At 39.5% G+C, this 22,188-nt stretch overlaps 1 long non-coding RNA gene across 1 annotated transcript; it reads right to left on the reverse strand.

Moving 5' to 3' along the window:
• Positions 1 to 19,518: 19,518 nt before the first annotated feature.
• On the reverse strand, positions 19,519 to 21,399 carry LOC144019417 (uncharacterized). Its single transcript, XR_013283663.1, has 3 exons — positions 20,903 to 21,399; positions 19,956 to 20,199; positions 19,519 to 19,855 (listed from the first exon to the last, which is right to left on the reverse strand). It is a non-coding gene; the product is annotated as an uncharacterized LOC144019417 (long non-coding RNA).
• Positions 21,400 to 22,188: the final 789 nt, after the last annotated feature.

Below are 22,188 nucleotides of genomic sequence, written 5' to 3' on the forward strand. Positions count from 1 at the left end.
TCATAACATTATGTGGCCCTTGTGTCCTTCTGATTTTCTGTCTGTGGCCCTCAAATGAAAAAGTTTGGACACCCCTGGATTAGAGTCTTCTTTCATCAGAAAAAAAGTACATTTCTATCTGTTTCCGTTTAGCAGCAATAGGCGTTATAATATAGCCACGTTTAATCATCCATCCATCCATCCATTTTCTTGACCGCTTACTCCTCACAAGGATCGCGGGGGGTGCTGGCGCCTATCTCAGCCGGCTCTGGGCAGTAGGCGGGGGACACCCTGGACCGGTTGGCAACCAATCACAGCAAGTTTAATCACTAAATTTTAAAACTAATTAGAATTGCATTTGAGCTTTTTTCCAACATGGCCCTGGTTGATCTCTTATACTCTGCTGCCACCTGCTGGTCGTTTGTGTAATAACTACAATTTCTTTAACCGTTCTTTGCAGTTGAGAGGCTGCATCTACGCCTTCTGGATGCTGTAGCATAAAAAAAAAACAAATACAAAAAAAAGTATAAATACGTCTATAGGACACAAAACATTTAAAATAGAACATATTTATACGTTTTTGGGAGCAAATGACTTAAGGGGCGTAACGTGGAATGTTTAAAGAGAAATGTAATTTTTTGAGGAAAGAAGTTTTTGTTATTTTAGTATTGATGATTGAAACCGTGTTTTTAGTAGGGCTGCACGATTTTGGAAAAACATGCGATATAGTTGCTGAATATAGGAATAGATATTGCGATATTTAACATGCACCTGAAGAAATGACATTTTTATTATCTAATGAAAGACTTACATTTTTTCATGCGGCAAAATAATCACACTCAATGTATTAATTGTAATTACCTCTCAATAATGTTCAACTATTGGATGGCATTCCACATTTTCGTCAAGTACACTGTGTTCCAACTAATTTTTTGCAGTTGCATTATTAGGGTTGAAACTAGTGGCGTGAAAACCAAATAAAAGGAGAGGGTGAGGAGGGGATTTTTTCCAGAGAGTGCAGTAGTGAAACGTATCAGTCAGTTCCTCTTCTCGCAAGATTTGAAGCCTGACAATCTGACTGGTCAAATTCAGATAAAAGGATAAAAATCCATATAAAACTTTTTTGTATGTCTTTGCGATATGGATTTTGCATAGGCTCAATTTCAGTCAAAAAAAAAAAAAAAAAGCTCTAGAACAGCTTGTCAGTTTTATGTTAGGAGTGTGGACACGGAATGAAATAAACTCACAAGTCAAGGCAGGACTATATAATAAAGCATCGCTTTTGACCCCCTCCTCCGAGGCGGCCCGGGCCACAGATCAATACATTTGATGGCGGGGCGGCTTCCCCTCCAAAGCGATAAAAGGTTTACTCTGGAACAGCTGGGCTGGCGCACGAGCCGAGCTTGTCTGACTAATGAATCGTGAAACAATCAGGCCGTCGCCATTTGTGTTTAGATCTGTAAATATGGCGGCGTACAAGTGCCAGACCATCGCCGGCGCTCCAGCTGGGGCCGCAGATGGTCTGGATGGCGAGGCGAAGCTCCCGCTTTTTGCCCTCCCGCACGCCAAGCTCCAGCGCCGTCGCCACCGAGTGACAAGTTCACTTTGCGCGCTAACTTAGCCCGCCTGGCACACTTCGCCAGCCAGCACTCACTTCACGTAATTAAAAAAAAAAAAAAAAATGGAGGAAGAAAAATCCTTAAAGAACACACTAATTAACCCCACGGTTTAATAAATGTATTAAAATTAAACCAATTAAATAGATAATTTACACATTTTATTAATTTATAGTCGTTTTAAATTCTATTATTTTGTATTTGACTATTTCTAATTTATTTGATTTGTATTTTTAAATGTAATTATATATTATTAATAGCAATAAGAATTATATTAATTTAATTAAACTATTCCACTCACATGAATGTTAATTTTTGTGCATATCCAATTATTTATTATCGACTATTCATTTCTATCAATAAAAATGACATAAATAGATATATTACGATTTCTTTTTTTTTAATTAGCTGTTCAAACTTATTTTTACAGTAGCACAACAATTTATAAAAAAAAATAAAAAATGTTAATATTAAGATAAATGAAATTTTCTCTCTTTTTTGGGGGGGGGCAATTTGGTGACCAAAATATAGGCTAGTTTTTGGACACGCTAAAAGCCGGTCTAAGTTTTGGCGCAGGCGGTGAAACACAATTTTGGTGGATTTGATCAAGGTGCAGGCAGACAGATTTGGTGCTTCGCCTGGGCATTAACAAATTATTGAATGAATTATTATCATTATCATCAGTGTATTATGCCATTGTTATTCAAGTTAAGATAAAATCATCCAAACGTAGTGAACGGACGCTGAAATTAAGTTTTACGTGGGACAGTTTCAAGTCCCTGCTCCTTCTTTGAAATGTTGAAGCGCAGCCGTTATCACAACGCTAGCGAGCTTAAATGCAGCGCAGCTACATTTTTTTATTTTTTTTTATATATATATTTTTCCATTCGGGACCTGCCGCCCATGTGTCCCACCCCCTGTGTGCCCCTCCCCTCGGCAATGGAACGTTAACCGTCCCGACCCGCGCCGGCGGCAAACGGCGGCAAATGGCTTAACTAAACTGTCAGCTCTCATAAAGCCAATAAAGGGATCAGATAAATGTTTATTACGGAGCGGGAAAAGATCATTTTCTGGACAGAAATTGAGGATGACCTTTCCGGATAATTCAACCCCCCCCAACCACCCCACCCCCCAAGCCCTCCTTCTGCTGTATAAATCAGCAGTATCTCCCTTTTCTTTCACGGATGATGTAGCCTTGCTGATGTGAGATTGCTACAGCTGACGCTAACAACAATGGCCATAACAGCAATAGTTTTGTCAATCGTAGGTAGTTAAGCAATTAGTTAAGTTAAGCAGGTAAGAAGGTAACTTTGTAGTTAGGAAGATTGCTGGTTGATAGGTAGGAAGGAGGCTGGATGGTAGGGAGGTAGATAAGAAAAAAAGAGGTAGACAGACTAGTATGTAGGTAGGTAGGTAGGTATACTATTTAGGTGAGTGGGTAGTTAGGTAGTAAGCCCGTTTCTCACTGAATGGCGCAGGTTTACAACAGTGTGCGCATTTAGTGAGTGTTACATTTGGTCAGGTTTCGTTCAAGACTGCGATATGTTGCAGACGTTCGGCACAGTCTCGCAAAGCATTTTTACGCTCGCAAAGAAATCTGGAGCAAACTTTGCGAGCATGAAAATGGTTTGCGAGGGTCCGCAAACGTCTTTGCAACATTTTGCAGTCTTGAACGAAACCTGACAAAACAACAACACTCACTAAACGCGCACGGCCCCACAAGACTGCGTCGCCCAGTGAGATATGGGTTTAAGGATTGGTTATAGTTAGGATTGGTTAGAAAGTAGTCAGGTCGGTAGGTACGTAAGATTGGTCAGTAGAATTAGGTAGGTTTTGTAGCAAGAGTTAGTTAGTAGTGACACGACTCGGCTGAGTCGGAGAAAAACGAATCCCAGAAAGGCAGGCTCAGAGGAGGAAAACAATCTCGTTTAATCACTTTGGATGAACCGAATGAACAAAGCTTGCTCGCAGGCAAGTAGGCGAAATTTACAGAGGTGTCCCTGCACACAGGCGAGGAACACGGAAGTAACAAAAGGCACTTGCAAAAGGCAAGGAGGAATTGGGAAACACAAATCTCCTGCAAAAGGCAGGGAACACGAATGTAACAAAAAGCGCTTGCAACTGCAAGGAAAACTAACATAACCAAAATCGCTTGCAAACGGCAAGGAGAACTAACGTAACAAAAAACACTTGCTAACAGCAAGGACAAGAAAAACATAACTCACTTGCAACCGGCAAGGACGACACGAAATGTACACGGAATCAATCAACACGAGTATATCAAACAAAAGGCGACGCGGAAACACACACGTGAATACAAGTAAACTAAAGACGACGGCAGATTCAAAAAACTTTTACCAACAGGGAAACGCGGAGAACACTTGGACACGGAGGTGAGCAAATAATAATCCGACGGCTTGCTGTGCCGCTCGGAGTCCTTTTAAAGTCCTGATTGTCAACGCGATGCAGGTGCGGGGCTGGGGAACGCCCCCCTCGTTGGTAGCACTGGAACACACACACAAAAGCACAACAGGCTGAGAACCGAACCATGACAGTAGACCGTGTCGCCAAGTGAGATACAGGTTTAAGGATTGGTTATAGTTATGATTGGTTAGAAAGTAGCCATGTCGGTAGGTACGTAGGATTGGTCAGTAGGACTAGGTAGGTTTCGTCGCATTAGTTAGTAGACTGCGTTGCCAAGTGAGATACGGGTTTAAGGATTGGTTATCGTTAGGATGGGTTAGAAAGTTGGTAGGTACGTAGGGTTGGTCAGTAGGAATAGGTAGGTTTTGATAGCATTAGTTAGTTAGTAATCAGGTAGGTAGGCAGTAATAAGCAGAATTGGTTAATAAGTAGTCAGATCAGCAGGCAAAAAGGCTAGTAGGTAAGAAAGGTAGGATTGGTTGGGAAGTAGTCATGTAGATAGGCAGACAGTGAGAACTGGTCAGTTGGTAGGTAGGATTGGTTAGTAAGGACCCAGGTAGGTAGATAGAAAAGGTCAGTAGGTAAATAGGTAGGGTAAGTAACTAGTCAGATGGAAGATATGTCAGTAAGTTTGCAGATAAGTAAGGTAGATGGGCAGGTAAAAAAAAAAAAAAAAAAGTAGGTAGGTAGGTAGGTAGGTAGTTAGGTGAGTGAGTGAGTGATGAGGCGGGCAGCGTCGAGGACCATCTTTTGCGACTGGCCTTGGGGACGTGGCCGTAGATCAGCCTAATGGCGGCATTAGCTGGCGAAACGGAGCTAAAACAAGCAGCCGTGCTCCGGCGTGCCGAGTTGAAGGAGGGTTCAAGTGCTCCCTAACCCCCCCGCCCCGCGCCACACCAGACCACGCGCACGGGGTAATTGTCGTCACGCTGATGGCCGCCGTTTAATCTGCTCTATGTCTTGATTTCCTACGACGGGTCACCGGGACGAGACGCACCTCGGGCGGCCGCGGGAAACAAGTCGTGCTTTTCGTCGCTCGACGTCACGGAAATATGGAAACGGCTCGCCACCCGCCATTTGCCTTCGCAAGAGTCCTGTCAAATTGGTTGCGGTTAGTGCGACCTTTGCCCCTAAAACTGTTAACTTCAAATGTGCTTACAGTGTATTACAATAAAATAAAATTTAAAAAAACAGTACAATAATAATTGTTGGATTAACTTAGCTGTTTTTCTAAAACTAGTAAAAAAAAAAAGGTCAAATAAAAATGTATTCTTATCTTCATATCATAAAATGTATTATAATATGATCATACCAATTAGTCCCCCAATGAATTCCAATAACTTTGCTATTTGCCCCAAAATTTGGTAAATTTAAAGGTATCTCTATTTTACAGTAATAAAATAAAAAAAAACAGTACAATATTTGTTGTATTAGCTGTTTTTCTAAAACTAGTAAAATTAGTCAAATAAAATGTATTTTTATCTTCATATCATAAAATATAATATGATCATACCAATCAGTCCTCTAATGCGTTGTAATAACTTTGTTGTTTACACCTAAATTTGGTCAACTTAAATGTATGTTATTTTACAGTAATAAAATTAAAATGATAAAAACATTTTTAATGTTAAAAGAAAAATATTACAGTCCTTTAATTTTTGTTGCATGAACGTTAGTTAACATTTTTTTTTCTGAAAACTCGTGAGGTAAAATGAATTTATAATAACTTAATAAAATATAAAAAAATAACACAATACATGAAGTATCTTGTACAAAGTATACAACAGTTTTTAAAATACATTTATATTTTTTGTACTTTTTAAATAACATTTTAAAACATGAAAAATAAAATAACATAATACATGAAGTTGTCATGTTGCTGGGCTCTCAGTGTGTTTTCCTTGTCTCACAGTGCCTGATTAATGAGAGGGGCGTGTCCCCTGCACCACACCTGCAGGGCATCACCTATTAGGCCTTCATAAGGACTGGGACTCCTTGCAGCCACTGTCGGGTTGTTGCTCCGTCTGCTCACAGCCATCGTCTAGTGTTTCTACTGTTTTTCGCCTTCGCTAATTATTATTATAGTCCAAGATTCTCGATTTTCATCTACGTAAGTTTTGCCATGTCTCTTTTTGTTCCCACTTTTATGTGGCGTGTTTCATAGCTATAGTAAGTTGTTGCTTTCTTGTGTTTGCGGTTTGTAGCCTTCGAGTCTTTTTGTGTTGTGTTAATTTCCCTCCTTGCAATTTGCAAGCACCTTTTGTTAACCTTTTTCCTGGCTGTGTCCAGCGCTTTATGTTCATATTCACGTGTTTTGGTGAATAAGCTTACTCCTCTGTGTTCTGTGATTCTGGGATCCACTCTCCGGTCGCACCGGAACCTTAACAGAAGTATCTTGTACAAAGTAATACAACAGTTTTAAAAATACATTACTTTATATTTTTTGTACTTTTTAAATAACATTTTAAAACATGAAGTCATGTCAATCTGAGCAGCAAATTGGGAGGGGTTACACATTTTATTTAAATGTATTTCTTCAGACATCTTTTTAAAACAATACAAAAACATGCTAAAATATTTTGTTTCAGATCAACAACTAAGGTTAGTTACTAATATGCGTTAAAATAATTATTTTCAACCCACGTCACAACTCCAATTCTAGAATGTTGTTATACATTTACAATTTAATAATATTATAAAATAGAAGATTAAATACATGTATTTGTGGTATCAATTTACTGTAGAGTACGTAAGTCGTCAAAGAAATTCTGCTCCCCCCATCACAAAACATTTCTATAGTAATGGACATTTGGTTGGGGGTGGGGGGGTGTTATGGTTAAACGTGCGCGAGGAACATCAGATGGACGACAGCGGCGGCTTAAGGGGAGTCAAGATGGCCGCCAAGAAGGCAGCGAGACAATCGCGCAGAACAATAAAGAAGAAGATGAAGAAGACAAACACGCCGCAAGACCTCCAGACAACAAAGACGAGATGAAGCAAACACTCGGGGAGCAGCCTGTGTTTGGTCACTTGGAAGCGCACCATCATTCTCTTGGATGGTTTTTCCCTTCAACCCGCTGCGTGCGTGCGTGCGCGCGTGCGCCAACATCAAAGATGAAGCGGTCAGCCAACAGCTTGGCTTGTCAAAGGAAGCGGTAGGCGGCCGCACAACACGTGCGGTGGGAGAGGACGGGCCAAGGTGGGGCGGGGCAAGGTGGGGCAGGGGAAAAAAAAAAAAAAAAGAGAGTGAGGTTGATGAGATAGTCGGCAGTTGTCAGGAACGAGGTGGGGTCAGGTGGAGGTTCCAAAATTCCAACCAGCCGAAAAAAAAAAATTGGGTGGGTAAAAAATTCCGACCCTGGGTCTCCAGGTCCCCATCCAAGGTCCTGGATACTCTGCTGCATGCTGCATAGATCCTTCCTTTCTTTAGTCTTTCCTCTGGTCTCGAAGTCTCCCTAATCCTGTTGAAATTAAGGAGTGTGACAATATATTGATATTGCGCTAAATCGTGATACTTCTTCTCCCGATAGATTATCGATACACCTACGCAAGTATTGCAATATTTGTAGTTAATATGCAGCCACTATAACGGCTCCATTTTTCATGACTTATTGAGCAGTTACTTGGCGGGCCAGTAGGGGGAGCACTCCATGAGAGTGGCAGGGAAATGGACGCAAGTCTTCAGGCGAAGAAGACTCATGAGCTTACTTTTACTTTTGGAAGACATTTTAATTGTCCAGCAACGGACTCCGCTTTGCATACGTTTCTATGAAAAATGTGGATTATATATTCAATTTTAATATTTAAATACATATTTTATGTTTTGACTTCATTCATTTGATTTGATTTAATGAAGCAATTTATTTATTTACTTTTCCCATGTTACACAAAAAAAATTGTATACACTAAAGTACTCACTGTGAAGAAGACACCAGTTTTAATATTGTGTTTCAGTCATGGTACAAAAAGAAACTATTTTCTCATTTGAAAAACATCAGTTTTGATTTGTTTTATTGTGGATTTATTACCTGACCAATATATTGATAATCGCTGTATCGTCATATCGTGAAATAATTGTTATCGTGAGCCTTGTATCGCATATCGTATCGTGAGGTACCCAGAGGTTCCCACCCCAAGTTGGAATTTAGATGTATCTGGTTTTGGTGAAAGATTCTGGATTTGTAACTGTGGGTGGCGGGTGGTGTTGGATTTCATTTTGAGTCATCTTTCCTTCCTTTGATCCTTCCTCTGCTCTCCTGACAACTTTACGACTCTGGCGGGACTCTGAAGTATCAGATTAAGGTAAAGGGTCTTGGATTTATAACAGGTTTAAGGTGCATTTAAGAGCACAAACGCTGATTCATCTTTCCCTTCCTTTGATCCTTCCTCTGGTCTCCTGACAACTACACAACTGGCGGGACTCTGAAGTATCCGGTTAAGGTAAAGGGTCTTGGATTTATAACGGGTTTCAGGTGCATTAAAGAGCACACACTCTGCTTCATCTTTCCTTCCTTTGATCCTCCCTCTGGTCTCCTGACAACTTCAAGACTGTGGCAGTACTCTGAAGTATCCAGATAAGGTGAAGGGTCTTGGATTTATAACAGTTCAGGTGCATTAAAGAGAACAAACTCGCATGCATGCACGCACAAGCACAAAAAAAGGTCTGCCAAATGAATAATATTGAGCTCTTCGGACCGCCATGAATTGGAAATTTTAAGTCCAACTTCTGAGGGCCGGTCAGTCATTACGACTTCTTGGAAGCAGAGCTGGAATTATTGTTCCCTTTCACATTCTAACCCCCGACCCCAACCCAGGGATGGCACATGTGTTGATGAAGGAGAGAGAGACGGGTAAGGCAAGAGGTGAGGGCAGTTGGCAGGGGTGGCGGATATCCAGGTGGGAGAGAGATGGTCAGGTGGGCCCCAGGTACGACTGATGTGAGGGGCGAAAAAAAAAAAAAAGGAAAAAAAAAGTGGAATCAGGAAAGTGGGGGGCCCAGGCAGAGCAGGTGGGGAAAGACGATGAGTGGGGGGTCAGGCAAGTGGGGGTACACCGAGGAACACCCCCGTCACCTGCCCCCATCACGCCACATCTGCTCAGCTGTGAGGACACCTGGGACTCGCAGAGGGGGGCGCCGGCCTCCGAATCGCTTGACTTCGTCTTACATCATCCGACCGGGGACAAGGACGAATTGCGTCCCGTCCCGTCAAAAGCAGATGGTCACCCTCGGTGAGACATTAGCGGCGGCGATGGGGAAAACATCTTGACGACTAACGGTCGCCACGGCGACGGCGGTGAGACGACAACAGATGCTACCGGTCACGTGACGCTTTGCCCACCAAAAAGTGAGGTTTTATCTCAAAGAATGGCCAACATCTTTTTGTGGATTATTTTGCAGTGTTTATTTCAACCGTACTTGGCGGCGGTTACTAGTACTACTTATTAGGGCTGGGTCTAAAATATCGATATCGAATCGATATTTCTTTTCATAGGCCAATATCGATTCATAAAATCATGAATCGATACTTTTAATACTGCTTTCTTCCCCCCGTAAATTAATGTGCCAAAACACCCCCAAAAGAAGTAAGGTAAGAATTGGACATAAAAACACAAAATGTGGTTTCATAATTATGTACTATGGCTGTGTCTCTTATAATACTGGTACATTTAATTTTATTTATTTATTAACCACTGGAACCTTAGTATAAAATGTGTGATTTGCCACTTTATTTACATAGCGCTGTGGTTCATTTCAATTATTATTTATGGTTTTGATTAGGTCATGTTCAATAAAACACATGATACATGATTAATGTAACTGTATTGGATTAACTTATAAATGCAAATATTAATGTTTTTACTAATGCACCAAGTAAGAGAAAGAAGTTTCTACTACGTATTTTGCAGCATTGCTACTTCTGGGAATGTATTCCATAAAAAAGTAAAATTGGTACTGCATGAAATCCTTAACTAATTCAAAAATCATTGTGAATCGAATCAGATTGGGCCCTTCTGAATTGAATTGAATCGAATGCATTTTGGAAATCTGAATTGATACCCAGCCCTACTACTCATAAATTATGATATAGCATATTTTACACTACAGACTTCCAAACTAACTCGTCGTATTTGGCCCCGACAATCTGTCTGACCGTTCAATTTGCCGTTTTTTCATTTGTTGTTATTAAACATTTGTTAAGTCTGACAAACGTCTGCCCAGTTTTTGCTAATAATGTTTAAATATACTGCAAAATTGAATTAAAAAAAAAGGAATTCAGTGAACTGCAAATGTTGTCAGTAGATATCCACAAAAATGCGGAAAACACAAAGTTTGCGAAAACGTTTGACATTAGCATAGCATTTGACGTTAAAGCTTGGTTATGAAGTCAGCAGGATGTGTCAAAACTTGCACAATAGAATGTGAGTTTTCTGCATTACTTTTCAGTAACACAGGAAAAATGCTTTTGATTGTGCAGTTTTGTGGTTATCATGGATTGCCAGTGCTTTAACGATGAGATACATTTAACGACTTAACGATGCATTCGAATGCAGACCGGGGCGAGTGGCCGGTTGTCTTTGGAGGACAAAGACGTCAAGGTGACACGTCGACTGTTCTCCATGGGGGGGCGTCTACTAACACCCCCCCACCGCCCTCCTCCAAGGCCACACGCACAGTGTCAGCTATGATGTCATGCACACGGCTAAGAAGGAAACAAAGTCACCTCTGGAGGTTCACGACGACGAAAGACGAAAATGTTTCATGCGGAGCTCGGTGCGGAATTTGCAAGCCGAGATGCAAACATGACGAGACAATCTGCCTCTCACAACTTTTCCCACTCGTATTTACTTCTTTTATTTTTAAATATGTGAGGATTTCGTGGGGCAAACATTGTCGATATGCACACATATGATTCTATATACACACGCATATGGTCGACTGCCTATGCAAACGCACACCAACAAATACTATTTTGAGTCGGCAGCGCATCCTAGCATTTTTTTTCATTATCACAGACAATTAAATGGAGATGACATACATTTTATTGTAATCATCAAAGACAATTTCATGTCTGCATCTAACCTAGAATACTTTGATTGTAATTCGTAAAAGATAACTTTTTTTTTTAATTCTACGCAAGCAAAAGCATTTTTCATGCACCAAACTTCAATTTTTGCTAAAACTCAAAGTAAATCTTCAATGGACGTAGAATAATTTTGAAAGCATCAAAGACAGCACTCTTGAACAAACCTAGCATATTTCTTTTGTAAACATAGAAGGGAATTTTTAATGTACATTTTCTGACAAAGATCATTTTGGTCTTTCATGCACCTACAATTTTGTAAATATCAAAGACGTGTTTCTATGAACGCAACATTAATTTGTAAACTATCTTTGACACAGCTAACCCACATTTTCAGGAGACATTAAAGACATTTAGTCTTTTTTTCAATTAGCACCTCAAAGACAACTCTTCAGTGAACTAAAAGGTCATTTGACTTCAACAAGCATCAGATTGTTGCCATAAATAAAAAAGACAAGTCTTCAGCAATTCCAACAAGTTTTATGTACACATCAAAGACACGTACTGTTAGGTTCTGGAGTTTGATCCCAAAAGCGCAGACACAAATAAGATTTTAACACTTTATTCGCATAACATCGAGAGGCGTAGAAAAAACTAGACGAGAAGAACAAACTTGACTTGACGAGAAACAACGAGAATGTATCGAGAATTATGAGACGCTAAGCTAACTTGGGCTGTGGAGGTGCACAGAGGAACAGAGGTAATAATCCGAACAAAAACACAACCTTCTCAGAAGGCTTATATGCCAATCTTATATGCCTTATATGCGAATCGATCTGATTGGTTGTGGCTAGACATGTGGGTAACAGGACTGACATCAAATTATCTGTTTGGCTATTGACTAGATAAAGAGATTAAAGATTCCTGACATCCCATGGCTTCTGACATCACATAGCGTATTACCAGTTGAAACTAGTTGCTGTTACATGCTGATTGCATCAGACCCCAAACAAAGCACAGTCATGACCCAAACATAACCCTGTCATGACGGTACCATGACCCAAACATAACCCTTGCATGACCCAAATATAACGCTGGCATGACCCAGTCATGACATGTACACTATTCAATAATAAACATTTTATTGTAAAAATCCAAGACAATTTAATGTTCACCGAATCTAACATTGATTGTTTGTAAACAAAGATAATTCAATGCAGCTATTTTTTTCAGACATATTAGTGACTTTGACGCACCTAGCCCAAATTTGAGGTAAGCAAAGACAATTTAGACGTCTTAAACACGACTAACGAGCACTTTGAGTAGCTTGAAAGTAGAAAACTGCGACACAAAGGCCAGTTTACATTCCTTTTGTAAACCTCAAAGACAATGTAGTGTTGCTGTACACATGAAAGATTTTTTTAATGTCTTTGACACATTCTAATGTACGGTTCCTGTCCACATCAAAGACACACATAAGCATGTGGCAGGCTGCAGCTGTGCCATGCTAATACGCTAATTGACGGAGTGCACGCATAAGTAGCGGTTTCACAATTACGCCTCAAATTGTCATCATTAGCACAAGCGCTAATTGCCGCGGTGCATTGGCATCGGTGTTTTTCTTTGTTGGAGGTGCGAGTGGGGGGAGAGGGGGCGATGTGTGTTACAGAGAAGGGGGTGTGTACTGCATTCTGTGCGTCTAATCCGTGCAACTTCACCTCGCAGCATTCAAACCAATTAGGACTCAAGATGGACGCTGGCCGGAGGGGACGTCTTTGTTTTTTCCTTTCCAAGCGAGATTTCCAAGGATACCCTGGAAGTCTTGTGAGTGAGATTGCGTGTGTGTGTGACAGGTGATAAAGTTTGGCTCTCGGTGTGAAGGATATGTTCAGGAACAGCTCTGTTGACTAAATAGACTTCAGGGAACCTTGCACGTGTGTTTTGTCAACATTGAAGAAAATGTTATCTCCAAATGAAGCTAACAAACCTTACTTTTTTTTAGGGGGGGTGTGGAAGGGCTTAAGATTTTGTGTGGTCAGTATATCTAACGTATGTTTTCTTGAATGAAGCTTCGGAGTTTCCATCAACTTCATTGTGTTGGTTAAAATTCAGCGGTGCTTCTACTAGTGATTGTTATGCCAATCGCCAACTACTAATGATTGTTAAGACAATTAACGATTGTTATGCCCTCTATTAATGACTGTTATGCCAACTAATAATGATTGTTAAGCCACACGATTGTTTAGCCAACAATTAATGATTGTTTTAGTGAGTGTTGTGCCAACTACTAATGATTGTTAAACCAACAATTCATGATTTGTATGCTCACTATTAATGATTGTTCTGCCCTTCCTTAATGAATGTTATGCCAACTAATGATTGTTAAGCCACACAATGATCGTTTAGCCAACAATTAAGGATTGTTATGCCCACTCTTAATAATTGTTATGCCCTCTATTAATGACTGTTATGCCAACTAATAATGATTGTTAAGCCACGCAGTAATTGTTTAGCCACACAATGATTGTTTAGCCACACAATGATTATTTAGCCAACAATTAAGGATTGTTATGCCCATTATTAATGACTTTTATACCCTTTATTAATGACTTGTGCCAACTACAAATTTTTGTTAACCCAACAATTAATGATTGTTATGCCCACTATTGATTGTTATGCCCACTATTAATGATTGTTATGCCCTCTCAATGACTGTTATGCCAACTAAGGATTGTTAAGACAGACAAGGATTGTTATGCCCATTATTCATGTCTGTTATACATTTCATTAATGACTGTTGCCAGCTACTAGTGACTATTAAGCCAACAATTAATGATTGTTATGCCCACTATTAACGATTGTTATGCCCTCTATTCATATCTGTTATGCCAACTAATGATTGTTAAGCCAAACCTTCATGATTGTTCAACTAACATTTACTGATTATTATGTCCTCTATTAATGATTGTTATGCCATTTAATAATTATTGTTAAGCCACACATTAGTGATTGCCAAGCCGACTATTAATGATCGTTAAGCTGACGGTTAATGATTGTTCTGTACGCATATGCTGGCGCGGGGAAAACGGGAAGGTTAATGGACGGGTGGCATTCATCAGCCGCTATTTATCTCTCCTCGGGAGGTGGCAGCTTTACAGTAAATACCTTCTGTCCCCCTAATTTCCTAATGATGGCCCATAATGACGGAGAACGGCGCCGCTCATTAGGCGGGATGAGGCGGCGTGCATCACTCCTGTCAGCCCCGCGCGGCTCACGCTAGCCCCGCGACAAGAGATGGAGACCCAGCTGTTACCCACGTCCCCCTTACCCCCAAAACGAGGCTCTCTGAGCGGGAGCCAGAGCGGAGGGGAGGGAGTGAGGGGCTTGCTGTCGTACCAGGAGAGGGAGTAACAAAAAGGACATGGACGTGATCACAGGAAAAAAAAATGTCTGACAAACACAAGAGGCCACAGTATGTCACAGGAACATTTTGTTTTTCAATTCTACAGAGAAACACTTTGATTCAAGGCCACTCTAGAATGATGCAATGCAATTCAAGAATATTTGGCTCATCAAGATTATGATCTGATTCAATTCAAGAATATTTGGCTTATCTTGAACATTATGATTCAATTAAAAATGACATTTGACAACCTACAACAACAGTACAATTTGAATTCAAAATCTTATTTTGCACATGTAGAATGATGCATTCTAATGTCAGATGAGTCTTGTTGCAGGTTTGATTTGAGAACAATATTCAACTTGTCTAGCCTGAAAAGATCAGGTTCATGATTGATGTCTGACTGATCTAGAACAATGTGAATGGAGTCAAGAAAAATATTTTTGGCTCATTTACAATGACTTGACTCAAACACAACTGATCAATACAATTTTTCGAATTTGAACTGGTGATTAATGTTTGACTATTTGTTTGATTTTCTATATTTCCCAATTGTTTTCAGAATGACACCAGGTGAATCACAAACAGTAACTATTCTTGAATTAAACTAAATGAGACAATTTTTGAACCAAATCGTCCTGTAATTTTAGATTATCCAAATGTACTTCTTTAAATGTGTCCTTTCTAGATGAGTCAAATGTCGTTGTGGAATCAAACCATAACTTTCTGAATGATCTTTTGTTTTAACGATCCTTTCACAGTCTAACAACAGAAATGCCTGCAAATTATTTTTATTCCCATCATATTTTTGCGAGAGAACATCTTTGTGCGAAAGTTATCACGTGGCTGAGCCTCATTCTCCAAATTAATGTTTTGGAAAAGATGAATATTTGCGTGTGAGTGCTAATTGTGACATGTTCCACCAGGCCGCTGCGCCGCGCCGCTAATTCAAAGGCCAGAGCGATTAAAAAAGAAAAAAAAAAAGGAAAAAGATTCAAATAAAATCACAGTGGATGAAGCGAGGGATTGTGAGCCGGGAGGAAAAAAAAAACGAAACATAAAAGAATGTGCGGTTTTATTGTGTGTCGTTAACTGTGAGAATATTATGGGAATACGTTTTCAAATCCTTTGACCTGGTTAGACTTGCATTGTGAAATGAATCAATGAAGAGAACAAATACGAAAGTTACCAAAGTAAGTATACGGCAATCATGAATCCTCTGATGCAAAACCATGATTGCAAAACCAACAATTAACGATTGTTATGTCCCCTATTAATGATTGTTATGCCATTTAATGATTATTGTTAAGCCACACATTAATGACTGTTATACCCTTTATTAATAACTTTATGCCAACTACTAGATTTTGTTAAGCCAACAATTAATGATTGTTATGCCCTCTAGTCATGACTGTTATGGCAACTAATAATGATGAAGTCAAACCTTAATGATTGTTCAACCAACAATTAACAATTGTTATATCCTTTATTAATGATTGTTATGCCATTTTATAATGATTGTTAAGCCACACATTAATGATTGCCAAACATCAATCAAATGGTAAAAATTAATCATACAAGATCGTGATAATTATCGTATCGTGAACTTCATATCGTGATATTGTATCGTGATGTTTGGATATCATTACATCCCTATTAGATAGATACACCAAATATGGTTCTTGAATTGAATTGAATTCTTTCGAGGTCTGCCACGTATCTCAATTCAAATCACATTGTATCATATACAATGAGCCAATATCATTTTTGAATCCAATGTCATTCCTGAATAAAATGAATGAATCCTAAAAATGAATAATTTTTTTTTTTAGCAACAACAGACGAGTCTAAAACAAACAAAGTCGTTCTCAAATGGAACCATCAAATGCACTGTGTATAAACTTCTGCTTAAATAATTAGCGCCACGCTCCAAATAGACTGCGAGAGTGATTTAAAAGTGTTTTAAAAAAAAAAAAACAGAAAAATTCAAAGTCACCTCTGATGCGGTTTGATTAATTCACGATGCCACCTTGACAGGCCTAATGGCGGCACATGCATAATAGAAAAAGCCCCCACCCCCCAACCCTTCGTGGCGGGTGGGTTGGCTTCAAAGGAATTAGCGAAGGGGAGGCGTCAAATTACAGCTGTTGTCGTGCTTTGCTCAGACTAAAAGTGGAGCAAACAGGCTTCAAATGTGACATCGTCCCCAAAGATGGAGAGAGAGGAAAAAAAAAGGCTTGATGTAGTAGTAGAGGCAACGTAATGGCAAGAAATCCACCAGGGGGCACCAGTGTCTACTCCCAACTTAATTTGGGCTGCAGAAAAAGTGCAAACGGGAAGTTAGGGTTCTCAAGCTACTTTTTGTAAATTCACTTTCCGGGCCTTCAACAAACGTAACTTAAACTTACAAATGAACGTCAACAGTTCTGTTTCTGTATACATCAAAATTGAGTTTGTAGCTATCAAAGACAAGGCAACTTACCTGCTTTTTGTAAATGGCAAATGGCACTTCATTTATATAGCGCTTTTCTACCTTACAAGGCTTTACATTTTGACTACCCATTCACCTACTGATGACGCAGCATCAGGAGCAATTGGGGGTTCAGTACCTTGCTCAAGGATACTTCGACGTGTTCACAATGTCATGGGATCGAACCCAAAATCTCTGGGTTGGGAGACGACCGTCACTGAGGCACGCCACCCCCATCAATAAGTCCTCAATGTACATGATTCTGTGTTAGGATCTTCAACCAACGCAACACTTTCTTGTAAATATCAAGAGCAGTTTAGCGTTTGTACCACTTTCTGTAAACAACAAAGATTAATTGACACATTTTCTGAATATCAAAGACAACCCTTCAGTTAGGCAATTCTGACTTTCTGTTAATGTGGAGTACAACTTTTGGTATCTTCCATTTTTGTAACCATCATTGATTGGCAAAAAGGGTGTCTTGACCAAACCTCTTTTTGTAACAAGACAATTTAGTCTTCAATGAAGCCAATGGACATATTCATGCAGTCATCAAAGACCATTTAGAATCTTGAATGAAACAAACTTCGTCTCAAACATTCGCAATTAACTTAACGTCCATTTTTTTTTTCAAAGCCAAATCTTGAATGAATTAACAAGACAATTTAGTGTCTCTGACAAACTTAAATGTATTTTGGATTGTAAGCAATTAATAATTTATTGCATATTAATTTGCCCAAATCACCTTACGTTAAATTCACAAAAGATTTGGCTTGACATTTGTGAAAATAATTTGATGAAGGCTTTCAATTTTCAACTTAAAAAAAAAAAAAGCTAGCTTCATTGCTAGCCTTGTGCACAAGCAGCAATTGTCTTAAAGCCCCAGTGTGTAGCTCACGACCGCCATCTATCGGTCAAACAAGATAATGCAATGATTTTAAGCACACGAACTACGGCGTCCCAGAGAGACCCTACTTCAACAGCCTACCACCAATTTCACCGGAACAGAACGCAAACAACTTCTGGTATTCCCTCGAGTGATGACGTAAGTGAATTGCATTTGTTAGACATACTGTACAGATCCCTAATAATTGTGATTTAGTCATTTAATTTCAGAATTAATATTTTTGTCGGCATTGTTTGGAAATACTGTACGTCAGCTAATGATAATGGCTATCTATGTTCATATTTGTTAGTGTAACTAAACCATGCAACAGAGAACACACAGTTATGTTATACGTTTTATAGACATGTGGACCATCTCAAAGGGGGCGAGAGAGACGACGAGGAAGAGAACGCGGTGCCTCGTAACGTACAATTATGTCATCATGGAAAAATAATTCCATTCGAGCATGCATGTGAATGGCTCAAAACATACCTTTGCTTGGAATATGTGGTATTTAGATTACATAGTTTGCTGATATGTTTAGTATATCGTGCAAAAATAATGGTGTTAACTGAACGACACATCTGCAACTCAGACTCGTAACCCCCCCGTGTCTTGTTGCTACTAACCACTCAGAAAAGTGCTGCTTACAAAAACATTTGAAACCCTTTACTCAGATATCGATTTGTCACCATGTTGAACAATTTTACCTAATAAATATCACTAAGCAACTTAATTAGTTTTGATTGAAGATACAACAGCTTCCTTGTACTTCGATGTGCAGGAATTTACATGGCTTTCACAAATAGTCTTGCTCATGTAATAATGTACTTCATTGGCTCAGTGACTTTCAGTTCATTGTTTGGTACCTCATCTGACATACAATTGTTACCTTCTTGCAGAGACTCGTACAGGAAATTACCATGGAGGAACATGAAGATATCCAAGTCCAGCTGATAGACTGACACCAAGAAATACTTTTTGACACATCAGCACCACCATGATTTCCTGTACCTGGATCCCACATCAGCACCACCATGATTTCCTGTACCTGGATCCCACATCAGCACCACCATGATTTCCTGTACCTGGATCCCAGACTGCAGCACCTTGGTGGACTTGTAGCAAATAAGTGACACTTTCCCAGATCCTTGAGGACAATACAAAGGTTTTTTACCTGGCATATAATTAGTCCATGTCTGACACTTGTTGTTGTAGTTTGTATAACTTGTATATAGTTGTTGTGTGTTAATTTGTACATTTTGAATAACTAAAAAAATACTATTTCCTTTGGCGTCAACATGCAGTGTTCATTCGACACCTAACCTAACACTATTTTACATGACCAGAAATGTAAAACATCAAAAGCCTGGAGAATTATTATCAATGCTTGCAATGACAAGGAATTCTTCATTGGCCAATGAATGTAAGGTACAGTACATGAAAATGAATGAATAAAATAAAGTAAAATAAAAGTCTACATGAAATGAACATATTAACTTAAAAAAAAAAAAAAATGCTGTTAGAATATAATGAGCTACATGAATTGCAGTTGTTCCAGAATTTTACCAATACGCTGTGCATTTCAAAATATGGAAAATAGACATACAGGTTTGGGCCAAAAGTAGTGTTACAGAGCAGGTATGTGTTGTACACAGCTAAAATATCTGATTAACTCAATACCATGATGGTTTTGTGTGTGTGTGTGTGTGTGTGTGTGTGCTGACATTGCCCCCCATTAACATTGCAACATTCCTCAAACTCTCCCGAACACATAGTATGATCTGTAACACTACTTTTCGCCTACTCTATGATGTTATTGGGGCAAAATTAAGGAAGGCTTGTCCATTGATTGTGTGAACAGACTGCAGTAAAAATGAAGTCACTTCAATGTTTGCTGGTTTTATTAAGTTTGACATGCTCCTTGACTGCACAAGTACATGTTATGGAGTGAGGGCATGTTCCCACCAACGATGATATCATATTCTTCAAAGGCTTGCTGAGGAAAGTGAGGGAGGAGTCACTCCATGGCTTCAGACACCTGGTCAGCAGGTCCTGTGTAAAACAAGTGGTGCTTGTACATGTGACCATTCCGTATTGCTTCACACAAAAAGTTCATGTAGTGTGCAATGCCGTCCATATGTAAATGACATACCAAGACGTCGGCTGACTTCAGTTTGTTGCAGCTCAGATATGGTAGGTGGAGATACTGGTGGTACAACACCGAAGCCTTCTGGGGTCCTCCATTCAAGTGTCCTCATTCGGGGCATTCCAATATGGCTGCTGACTCTCCCCTTGATATTTTTTTTTCTTGCAGGTCGGTGATGTATTTAAACGGTGCATGAATGCTTGTATACATCAGAATATGGTTCTGGAACCCCTCAAGTTTGGCTGTTGATCTAGTGTGACACAAACAAAAACACAATTATAAAATAAAATAGAATAATTGATGATACTACTATATGTCACCAACTTTCCAACAAAGCCCCCAAAATAGAGGTAAGATCTTTAGTTTTTGGGCCCAAAACATTGTATTAGCTAGATAAAAGTAACTTGACTGCATACTGCATAGAATATGCAAAGGCTGCTTGCTTGTCGAATTTCCGTGGAAAACGTGGCAGCCTGTAAATTCTTGTGCACCCAATTACACAATGGACCAGTACACACTTGAGTGAGAGAGTTCAGACTCTAGCAGTGCTTACGGTACAGCCAGCATTTAAGTCCAGAAAGTTATTCCCTGCCGAAAATTAATTTCGAGAACCCTATTTTCACCAACCACAACGAAAATAATTTTCAACTCCTCCACTAATACAGTATGCTTTAGATTCTCTATTGAAGTTATGGGCAAATATACCTCCGAAATCACAGTTACATTACATTACACAATAACTTGCGCATTTACTCTAAATATAACGTGCCAGCGGGAATCTTTTTTTTTTTTCAAAGCAAGTAGCTACATAACGAAATCGTTCGAGTGGTGCGGAGTTGCTAATCAACAGATACAGTGATCGTAAAACAAAGGTACGAACATCGTATTAATTAGTACGGAGTATACTTTTTCTCTCGCTCTCAAAACGTAAACACAAATGTACTCTTACTTACCGGTCAAGTAGTAAGCAGTCGAAGGCACCGGCACGTCCCAAACCTAGTCTGTTCCTCATTTCTCTCCATCTGGCAAATGCGGCTACAATATAAACTCTTGTTTTGTCGCGCTGAAATAAAATAAATTCCCAAAGTAAGTGTGATGCTTGATAATGCTCTCTTCGGGGACCGGAAACTCTTCTTCTTCGTGGACATGCGGTCGCCATACAAACCGGAAGTGCGTTCCAAAAACGCGTTAAGAAATGGAGCGCTGAAATTTGTCTTTGACGGCACCCGTAGCAGAAAGATGGCGGCGAAACATGGCAGACACTAGCAGGCGAGGCGCGGACATGTAAGATAATTTGCGATTTCTAGACTAACCGTTATATTTTAAAAAAGTACGTTTATGCGATACAACATATCTTTTTACATACTACTAACACAAACAATTGTTTTTTTTTTCCGAATGATTTATTATTTCACCACTAGATGCCACTGTATAATACTGAGTGTACCTTTAATGAACGGCGGCGTTTCCTTGGCGGCAACTTGTCAGTTCAGCAGTCGAGTGACCTTTTCTGCGTAGCGTCCGCTCACTCCACGTTGCGTGACAGACTTGTTCGCCAAGCAATGCGACAAAAACATGACAAAGTCAATCAAGCTTCCGTCGAGACCTCCGGCGGCGGCATCTTGTGTGTCGCAAGAAAATCAGCTATCAAGTAAGGTATTGATCAAGAGATTGTCTGCTGCATTGAACACTTAATTGTTTTTAATGTTTTAACATGTAAATTAGGTTTATTGACGGATCATTCATGTTGATGAAAAGTGGGAGTGTTAAAAAAAAAATCGATTCGGCAATATATCGCGATACTACAGCACACAATTCTCAAATCGATTCAAAAGGTGGCTGAATCGATTTTTACACATCCATTTTTGATGGAAAAATATTCAGCAAAACATCTTAGGGTTAGTGTTCACACCTTAATCATGGAAAATGTTATATTAATGGAACATGAAGCCTTAATATTTTACTTCAGTGCTGTTCAAACATGAAAAACATTAAATGCAGTGGCTCACAGTTATAAGACTGAAGATTCAGATAAATAAAACATTTTCATACAAATCTTACAGTGTACAGGTACAAGTTTACTGATTAGTATTTTCTAAATTTGAGTAAAAAAAATGGCAACAATCGACTTATAAAGTCGTATCGGGATTCATCGGTATAGAATCGAATCGTGACCTATGAATCGTGATACGTATCTAATTGTCAGGTACTAGGCAATTCACACTCCTAATGAAAAGGG

Source organism: Festucalex cinctus, chromosome 5 (assembly GCF_051991245.1).
Source record: "Festucalex cinctus isolate MCC-2025b chromosome 5, RoL_Fcin_1.0, whole genome shotgun sequence".
Taxonomy (NCBI): Eukaryota; Metazoa; Chordata; class Actinopteri; order Syngnathiformes; family Syngnathidae; genus Festucalex; species Festucalex cinctus.